The sequence below is a fragment of the Podarcis melisellensis genome, assembly GCF_964234715.1.
Source record: "Podarcis melisellensis genome assembly, chromosome: 1".
Classification (NCBI taxonomy): Eukaryota; Metazoa; Chordata; class Lepidosauria; order Squamata; family Lacertidae; genus Podarcis; species Podarcis melisellensis.
This window is the reverse complement of record NC_138528.1, coordinates 35,568,054-35,576,719: the sequence shown is the minus strand read 5'-3', so window position 1 is coordinate 35,576,719 and position 8,666 is coordinate 35,568,054. Positions and strand designations below refer to the sequence as shown.

Here is an 8,666-nt window from a genome sequence, read left to right as displayed (position 1 = left end):
AACATGGGCGGAAGCATGCACAAGTGCGTTTATTCTGCCACACTGTGCCCATAACCACTGCCCTCCAAAAGTTTAAAGATGACTGCAGCAAAAGAGCCTGCTGTACTCATGGAAGCTCCCATACATTTTGGAACCCCGGTTTTCCAGGGATCCAGAACACACCGAAGGCTCCCCAAGTCCAGGGATCTTCCCTGCTGCAGGGAAGCCTGATTTCCCAAGGCCAGCTGGTGCTGATGAGAGTTGTAGTCTGGAGGGCACTGAAGGCTAGCCTAGAGAATCATCAGAGGATGCACCTGAATATGTTCTAGAATTAAGGAGGCAATGTGAGTAGTGATATTGTACTTTACTAGCCACAATATTTTAGAAAAAAATTGATTACAGCATTATGGGAAACCCTACACTCTGGACATAGAATGGGCTACTCCTTCTAAAGAAAACAAAGAAAACCATCAAAGCTTAAATATGGTGTTTCAGGCTGATTTAGCCCCATTGACTAATAGCAGTAAATCCAGATTAACATTGTCTTGTCTGGGCTGTGGATTATGATTGCAAATGGAAATGGAGTTAATGAGTGTGTATCATGAGCTAGCTGTATCCTTTCTTAGTCAGCTGACACAAGGATAAACCATTGACCATTGCGTTGTGGAAAATAAGCACATAATTAATGCACAGTGTAAAATTGAACAGCTAACAGATGGATTAATTACAGACTGATTGTATGTCTGTATATATGTGTGTGTGTGTCACTGCTAACAAGAGACTATGACAAAGTTATTTTGAGATACGGATTTGATTTTGCAAAGAACTCAGGATATTTGCGAGGTTACTGAAAACTGTGCTTCCCCAATGAAAGTGTTAGCAAGCAGTGAATGATTTAGAGTGTGCCTAATTAAAAACAGATACCCATACATAAAGACACAATGAGGGTAAACAAGTAGCAGAGACCAGATTTGTTTCTAATAAATGTGGAGGCAATCACAACACAATGCAAAGACTCCCAGCACAAGGGGCAAAGTATCAGACATGCAATAAAAGCAAACTCTTTGAGAGAAATGTGTTTTCCTCAGCACAAATTGAGAATAGAGACAAAAGCAAAATACATTAATGAACATGCAGCTGTAAGATAAAGGCCTGATGATGGTGATGGTGGTGGTGGCGATGGTGGTGGTGATGATCATGCAGAAACAAACTTCTTGCTTGATTCTTCCCCGCGAATGTACAAAACAGGACTTGACAACAGATTGCTTTGTGACACTGGGAATAAATGAACAAAAATTGAATTTCAAAACAGATCTCAACGCTGAATGCAGCATAATCACACAGCCAGCAGAGACAAAAAGATTAGTGATTGCCCACTGTTAGCACTGCAAATTAGGCTTGTTTCACAAAACAAGTCCGTGCTACAAAGCTATGCTGGCATGACAGGGTAAGGACAGATGCCACTCATAGCCTGAAAAGCAGCAAGGCAGGGAATTTCATGTGCAGTTGGGTTAAAGAGGAGTTTGCAAACACAGATAATCCAATCGGTCTGAAACCTTTCTAGCAGTAAGAACAGAAGAGACACTCTTCTTGATAGCACACTATACGGAACAATAACTCATTGGCTTCTTCATGATCCCCCCACATTGCATGGATGTATCTGCATTCAGAGTGTCACATTATGGTTTATAGTTCTGCACTTACGCCATAGTCATTAGGACCCAAGCAAAGCATTAGTTTTCAGATGCAATAAGTAGTAGATAGAAGAGAGCTTCAAGGATTTAATGGTTCGCAATGACCTAAAAACACATAATGTCATTGTACATAAATATATTCGCGTACGCCCCCCCCTTATTTTCTAACCCATTAACTGAATTTGGTATCCTTCTCAAAGTTATGACAAAAAAACAGCCTAAACTCAGGTAATGCAAGTTCTCTTTTTAAAATTATGTTTGTATTTTGATCGCAATCAGCATTTGCCAAACATTTACCAATGATGAAAAACTCAAGCAGCAGGAATCTCAAACTCCAAAACTTGGACCTACTGTTGTTGTTGATTATACCATAAAACAGTGAAGCATTATAGAATACAAGTTGACTGGAAAGTTTGCTTGCTAACAAGATCCAAGGATATACATATATGTTCTATAGGATGGACGTCTTTAAAGTTTCTAGACCTGAACTCTCCTTTAACCCCAACCTGTGACAAGGGACCCACTTTTAATATTATTTATATCAGTTTCTCTGTCTGTCTGTCTGTCTGTCTGTCTGTCTGTCTGTATGTCTCTTTTTCCTTTTTCTGTCTCTCTCCATCATTCTCCTTGTATTAAACAGCACAATCATAGACATCTACTTGGAAGTCTTACTGAAGTAGTACATACAGGAATGCTATTGGTGTAGCCCACCTTTATATTACAGTAGTACCTCGGGTTAAGTACTTAATTTGTTCCGGAGGTCCGTTCTTAACCTGAAACTGTTCTTAACCTGAAGCACCACTTTAGCTAATGGGGCCTCCTGCTGCCGCCATGCCGCCAGAGCACGATTTCTGTTCTCATTCTGAAGCAAAGTTCTTAACCCGAGGTACTATTTCTGGGTTAGTGGAGTCTGTAACCTGAAGCATATGTAACCCGAGGTACCACTGTATTTATTGGTCATTATTACATCCCACCCTTTCTCCCAAAAAGGAACACAGAGAAGCTAGCAACATAAAACAATGCATTAATCATAAAAACATATAAAACATCAAACAGATCCACATCCATAAAAATAGCAGCAGATACTACGTACCTAACACTAATTTCACCCAAAAGAACTGGGCAAACAGGTGAGTTTTCAAAATGTGCCTGAACACAGCTGAAGTATAACCTGATTTAACTTGGGGCAGATTTCCACAGACATGGTGCTACCACTAAGAATGCCCTGCCTTGTGTGACAATCCTCATGTGACCTTAGATCGGGATGCCAGCAGTTTCTGCAACTTCACCCACCACTTGAAAACTAACATCGTAAATCAGAATCTTTCTTTTGTGTTCATATGTTTCATTCAGCTGCATCATGGCTAGTAATGTCTCCAGCATTCAGGGCAGGAGCACTAGGCTGTTATCAAATGAAAAATTGCACTGGCTGTCCTGCCTGGAAATCAGACTGGATAGATGATAGATAGATAGATAGATGATAGATAGATAGATAGATGATAGATAGATAGATAGATAGATAGATAGATAGATAGATATAGATAGATAGATAGATAGATAGATAGATAGATAGATAGATAGATAGATAGATAGATATAGATAGATAGATGATAGATAGATAGATAGATAGATAGATAGATAGATAGATAGATAGATAGATAGATAGATAGATAGATATAGATAGATAGATAGATAGATAGATAGATAGATAGATGATAGATAGATAGATAGATAGATAGATAGATAGATAGATAGATAGATAGATAGATAGATAGATAGATGATAGATAGATAGATAGATTAGATAGATAGATAAATAGATAGATAGATGATAGATAGATAGAGATAGATAGATAGATAGATAGATAGATAGATAGATAGATAGATATAGATAGATAGATAGATAGAGAGAGAGAGATATAGATAGATATAGATAGATGATAGATAGATAGATGATAGATAGATGATAGATGATAGATAGATAGATAGATAGATAGATAGATAGATAGATAGATAGATAGATAGATGATAGATAGATAGATAGATGATAGATAGATAGATAGATGATAGATAGAGTGATAAAAATTAATAACCCACATTTCTCACTCCAAGGGAGGTCATTGAAAGTGGCTAGTAAAGCAAACAAAATTATAAAATCATGAAAAATGCAGTAAATAAATAAATAAAAATAGCATCACATCAAAAAAAAGTTGTTATAAGACCAAAGAGAGCTAGAACAGAACTAAAAAAACTTAGTTGTCACGGCAAAATTAAAAACTGGTCGGGAAGAAATGTCTTCAGGTGTTGGCAGAATGCAGGCTGAAATGCTACGCAAACAGGAACGCAAACTCTGAATCTTTTTGGCATCATTCAGACATTGTCCTAATAGCAAAAAAAGAAAATGAGGAATGAAACTTGAAGGTAGGTTCACTTTATATAGAAGGCTGGTGTATTTGATGGCTTGCATATTTGTAAATAAGTTAAATATCATCAAGGGTGGTCCATAGCGCAGTGAAGAGCATCTGTTGGACATGCAGAAGGTCCCAGGATTAATTCTGGGCAGGACTCTGGGAGATCCTTGAATAAAATCCCGGAGACACATGGCCAGCCATGGACCAATTCTCTGATTCCGTATAAGGCAACAGCTCCTTGTGTAACCACAAAATTCCAGAAGCTTACAGTGATCTCTCCTCCCAAAGGAAATCAAACACAGAAGAGTGCTCTCCCAGAAACATCCCACCACTTGGGGTGCCAAGAACAAGGAACAAGTTTTAAAACATTCTGGGAAATATCATGTGAACAGAAATTTGCTTACGCAATTGAATTTCTTCTGCCTGCAGCCTACTGTGACATCAGATCTTTTCAGGAGGGTCCTCCAACCCCACAGAGCAAATTTTGGGTGCATGGGAAAGAGCAGGATCAGGAAAGGAAGAGGAATTTCTGTGTGTCCAGTTTGCTCACTGACAGACAAAACCAGATGTCACCCTGCTATTTTACAGTTCCAGTAAAAATCACCAATAGTGGCTTCAATTGACTGTACAGTGGTACCTCTGCTTACGAACTTAATTAGTTCCGGAGGTCCGTTCTTAACCTGGAACCATTCTTGACCTGAGGTACCACTTTAGCTAATGCCGCCGCACCACCACTGCACGATTTCTGTTCTTATCCTGAGGTAAAGTTCTTAATCTGAGGTACTACTTCCGGGTTAGCGGAGTCTGTAACCCAAAGTGTTTGTAACCCAAGGTACCACTGTTTTTATTCATAAGCCTCCCTACAATCTCTGGTCCGTGTGTGTGTGTGTGTGCTCATAAATAAATTGATAAGTAGAATGGTGAATAGATAGCACTCAAGTCAGTGAAAACTGACCCAGGATTTATGTCAGTGGAATTAATTTTTTCCAACCTTTGACCTGAATGAAGTTTTTAAAAGAGGGGATTTAGGAGAGAATCCATTATCCTTATTGCCAATCCCCAATCCTGTGTATCAGTAACTCTACAATGTGCATATATTTCAGGAAAGAAAATGGTAAAAAAGAAACCTTCCCTTTCCCATTTTATTTTTGTTCCACTAACCCTGCAAGCTAAACATGTTCCATTTATTTTTAAATTAAGTGAAAATTAGCCAGGTGTGTTAGATAAGCTTTCTATACACAGGTCTAAATATTGACAAAGGGAGATGTGTCACTGGAAAAATCATCAGTCTAGCAATTATCACGTTAGCATGTTAAGTAGGATAAGATGTGAAACTTCCAAATGTGTCAATACAGATTATTTCATTTCCACCAGTTATCAGCTATACTGTGAACATCAGTGCCTTGATGTATACTCAGCGGCAGGTCACCTCCTGCAAGCAAATGCTCTCCACGCAGGAGGTGGAATTGCTGGGGTCAGACTGAAATCATGAATGTTCTGCAGCCCCAAACACAATGTCAAGCAGAGAATTATTGCAGAACATACCATCAAGCAGGCATGAAGTAATCTTCATCCAATCAGCCTGCCTACCACTGTTTTCTTTAATGAATTCTCACCGTTTCCGTATTGCGTTTTAAAATGTACATCCTCATTGCCCAGTTGTCAGTCACGTCATGTTTGTTAGTTATATCATCCTTTGTGTTTTTTCTTTCCCTAGAGTCGTTCGTAAGTCTGTGTAGAGCAGATAAACAGTGAAGAAATGAAATGGTGTGAACAGTTTGCTGCAGTTTTCTCCCTACTGCTTGGGAGAGAACATTCCACAACACTGCTTCTTTCTGGGAGAACGGGCTGCCCTGCCCAGCTATAAGTGAGGGACTCGTTTTACACTGGCATGATTCACTGGCTGTGTATACCACATGCATTTAAAGCACATTACTTCCTCCAAAGAATCCTGGGAACAATAGGCACCAACTCTATGGTGCCAAAGTATGTGGGGATGGGCCTGAGCCACCACAAACTTGAGGGTCCGGGCTTCCCCACAGCAGTGGAGGGCCTCACCGAGCCTCACAGTCTCAAACTGATGCGCAGGAAACAGGCCCAAGAGGGGTCCTTCAGACCTGGAGGCAATCCTACCAGAGGCAGCTTATAGCTACCATTTAGCCTATACAGTGGTACCTCAGTTTTCGAACGTCTCAGAAGTCAAACGTTTTGGTTTTCGAACGCCAAAAACCCAGAAGTAACTGCTTTGGCTTTCAAACACTTTTCGGAAGTCGAACAAGCCACGCGGCTTCCATATTGAGTTTTCCGTAAGTAAATGCTTCCATAAGTAAATGCTTCGGTTTTCAAACGTTTCAGAAGTCGAACGGTCTTCCGGAATGGATTACATTCAAAAACCAAGGTACCACTGTAGCATGTAGCCAGCTTCAAAGACAAGATGGATACTTGGTGATTAAATGCCCCCAAATGCCACATCTAAAATGTGTTTATTGAGATGAGGACATGTACACAATTCACAATGATTCTCTCATTTAAACACACACACACACACACACCAGGGCATGGAGAATAATGAAAGCACACAGCCAAGTTTGGGAATAAATGATCGTTAAATTAAATCCTGCAACGATAACATTTGAGCTCTCCATGCACAAGTTCCAAAAAAACACAGGCAACTCTGTTCTTTTATAATTACTGTGTGGCCCATTACTTTTTCACACATCCTTTGAAAGAATATAATTGAGCCAAAAACGAAAGAGTATGGTTTAGTTCTTCAGATTCCCTAATTTTGCAAAATCAAACTGATGTGCTTTCAGAACTCCCCAGAGTTTTTGCCCATCTATTTTCCATCCCAAAAAGCAAATTTAGGAGCAGGTAATGCACCTGTCCAGAATCAGGGGTGGGCAGAGGTGGCCACATTCTGAGACTTGGTGTGTATTTGGCCCATCCTCTGCCACAGACCCTCACAAATGCACCAACATTTAGGAGATTAAAATCCCGTTTGGATGGTTGGATAGAAATATTTAATATATAGAAAAAGCACCTGCAGTGTACAGTGGTACCTTGGGTTACATACGCTTCACATTACATGCGCTTCAGGTTACAGACTCCGCTAACCCAGAAATAGTACCTCGGCTTAAGAATTTTGCTTCAGGATGAAAACAAAAATCATGCTCTGGTGGCGTGGCGGAAGCAAGAGGCCCCATTAGCTAAAGTGGTGCTTCAGGTTCAGAACAGTTTCAGGTTAAGAACGAACCTGTGGAACGAATTAAGTACTTAACCCGAAGTACCACTGTGGAGGCTGCTAGTTACCAGGTTTTTAACATCCCTGTGGAAAGGAAGAAGAGAACAAGCAATGCAGGCAAAGACAACATCGGGGCCTGCTCCTTCCTCACAGGGAGAACTGATACCAACTGCCATGTGCGAAGGAAGAAGAGCGTGCATGCAAAGACAGCAGCCACATTTACATCAAACATTTAAAAAACAGTCGTACCTTGGAAGTCTAACAGAATCCGTTACAGAAGTCCATTCAACTTCCAAAATATTCAAGCCAGGCCTTCTAATTGGCTGAAGGAAGCTCAATCAGAAGCCGTGGACCCACATCGGACGTTCAGGTTCCAAAGAACATTCACAAACCAGAACACTCACTTCCAGGGTTTGGCGTTCGGGAGCCAAAACGTTTGACTCGCAAGGTGTTCGACTTCTGAGGTATGACTGTATTATGAAATCACTCAGGGAATTGTGGATCTGGGAAGGGTCTCCTAACAACTCACAGCAGCCTCTACAAACCACAGCTCCCAGGATTTTTTTGGGGGGGAGCCATGATCGTTTAATGTGGTATCATAGTTCTTTAAATTTATGGTGTGAATGTGGCCAACATCAGGGCCCACTCAAGTCAAACTGTTCCTCCCCAACCCCCAGGGCCAACTTTATATTTTGCACCATCTATTTGTTTTGGCTTTTGAAAATTGCAAACCACCTTAGGTGACTTCACAGAAAGCTGGCATATAAATGCAATCAATCAGTCAGTCATTCAGTCTATGATCTGGTAACTGCTTTCTCAAATATTGATCATTTCTTGTGGTTATTCTTGTGGCACATGTGACCATCTGGGTTAATTGTTATTTTTACCACAACTAACTCAAATTCAGAGGCACACTTGAGGGGAATAAGGGTCTCCTAAAAACTCTCATTGCCCTTAATAAATTGCAGTTCCCAGGGTTCTTTGTAGAAAGCCATGACTGTTTAAAGTGGTATGATGATGATTCAGATGTGTATTGCAGATGGGGCCACTGCTTGATATTTTAAAGTGATGTTGCAGTGAAGATTGTTGTTGTTTAGTCGTTTAGTCGTATCCGACTCTTCGTGACTCCATGGACCAGAGAACGCCAGGCACCTCTGTCCTCTACTGCCTCCCGCAGTTTGGTCAAACTCATGCTGGTAGCCTCGAAAACAGTGAAGATTATACATGGGCAATTGGCTACAACGACATAGCATTTAGGATGGAGGAGATCATGTTCGCATTTTAATATGAACGTATTTTCATACTTCGCAAAACAGTACGTGAAGCGAAACACAGGTCTCCT

The 8,666-nt window shown here is 40.4% G+C and overlaps 1 long non-coding RNA gene across 3 annotated transcripts in view; it reads right to left on the bottom strand.

Annotated features, from left to right (window-relative positions):
• Nucleotides 1–935: 935 nt before the first annotated feature.
• LOC309356433 overlaps nucleotides 936–8,666 on the bottom strand; it is a 39,261-nt gene continuing 31,530 nt past the window's right edge. For all 3 annotated transcript variants that reach the window (XR_014162785.1, XR_014162786.1, XR_014162787.1), the window contains one exon: nucleotides 936–1,254. This is a non-coding gene — a long non-coding RNA (uncharacterized lncRNA). The remainder of the gene's footprint in view (nucleotides 1,255–8,666) is intronic.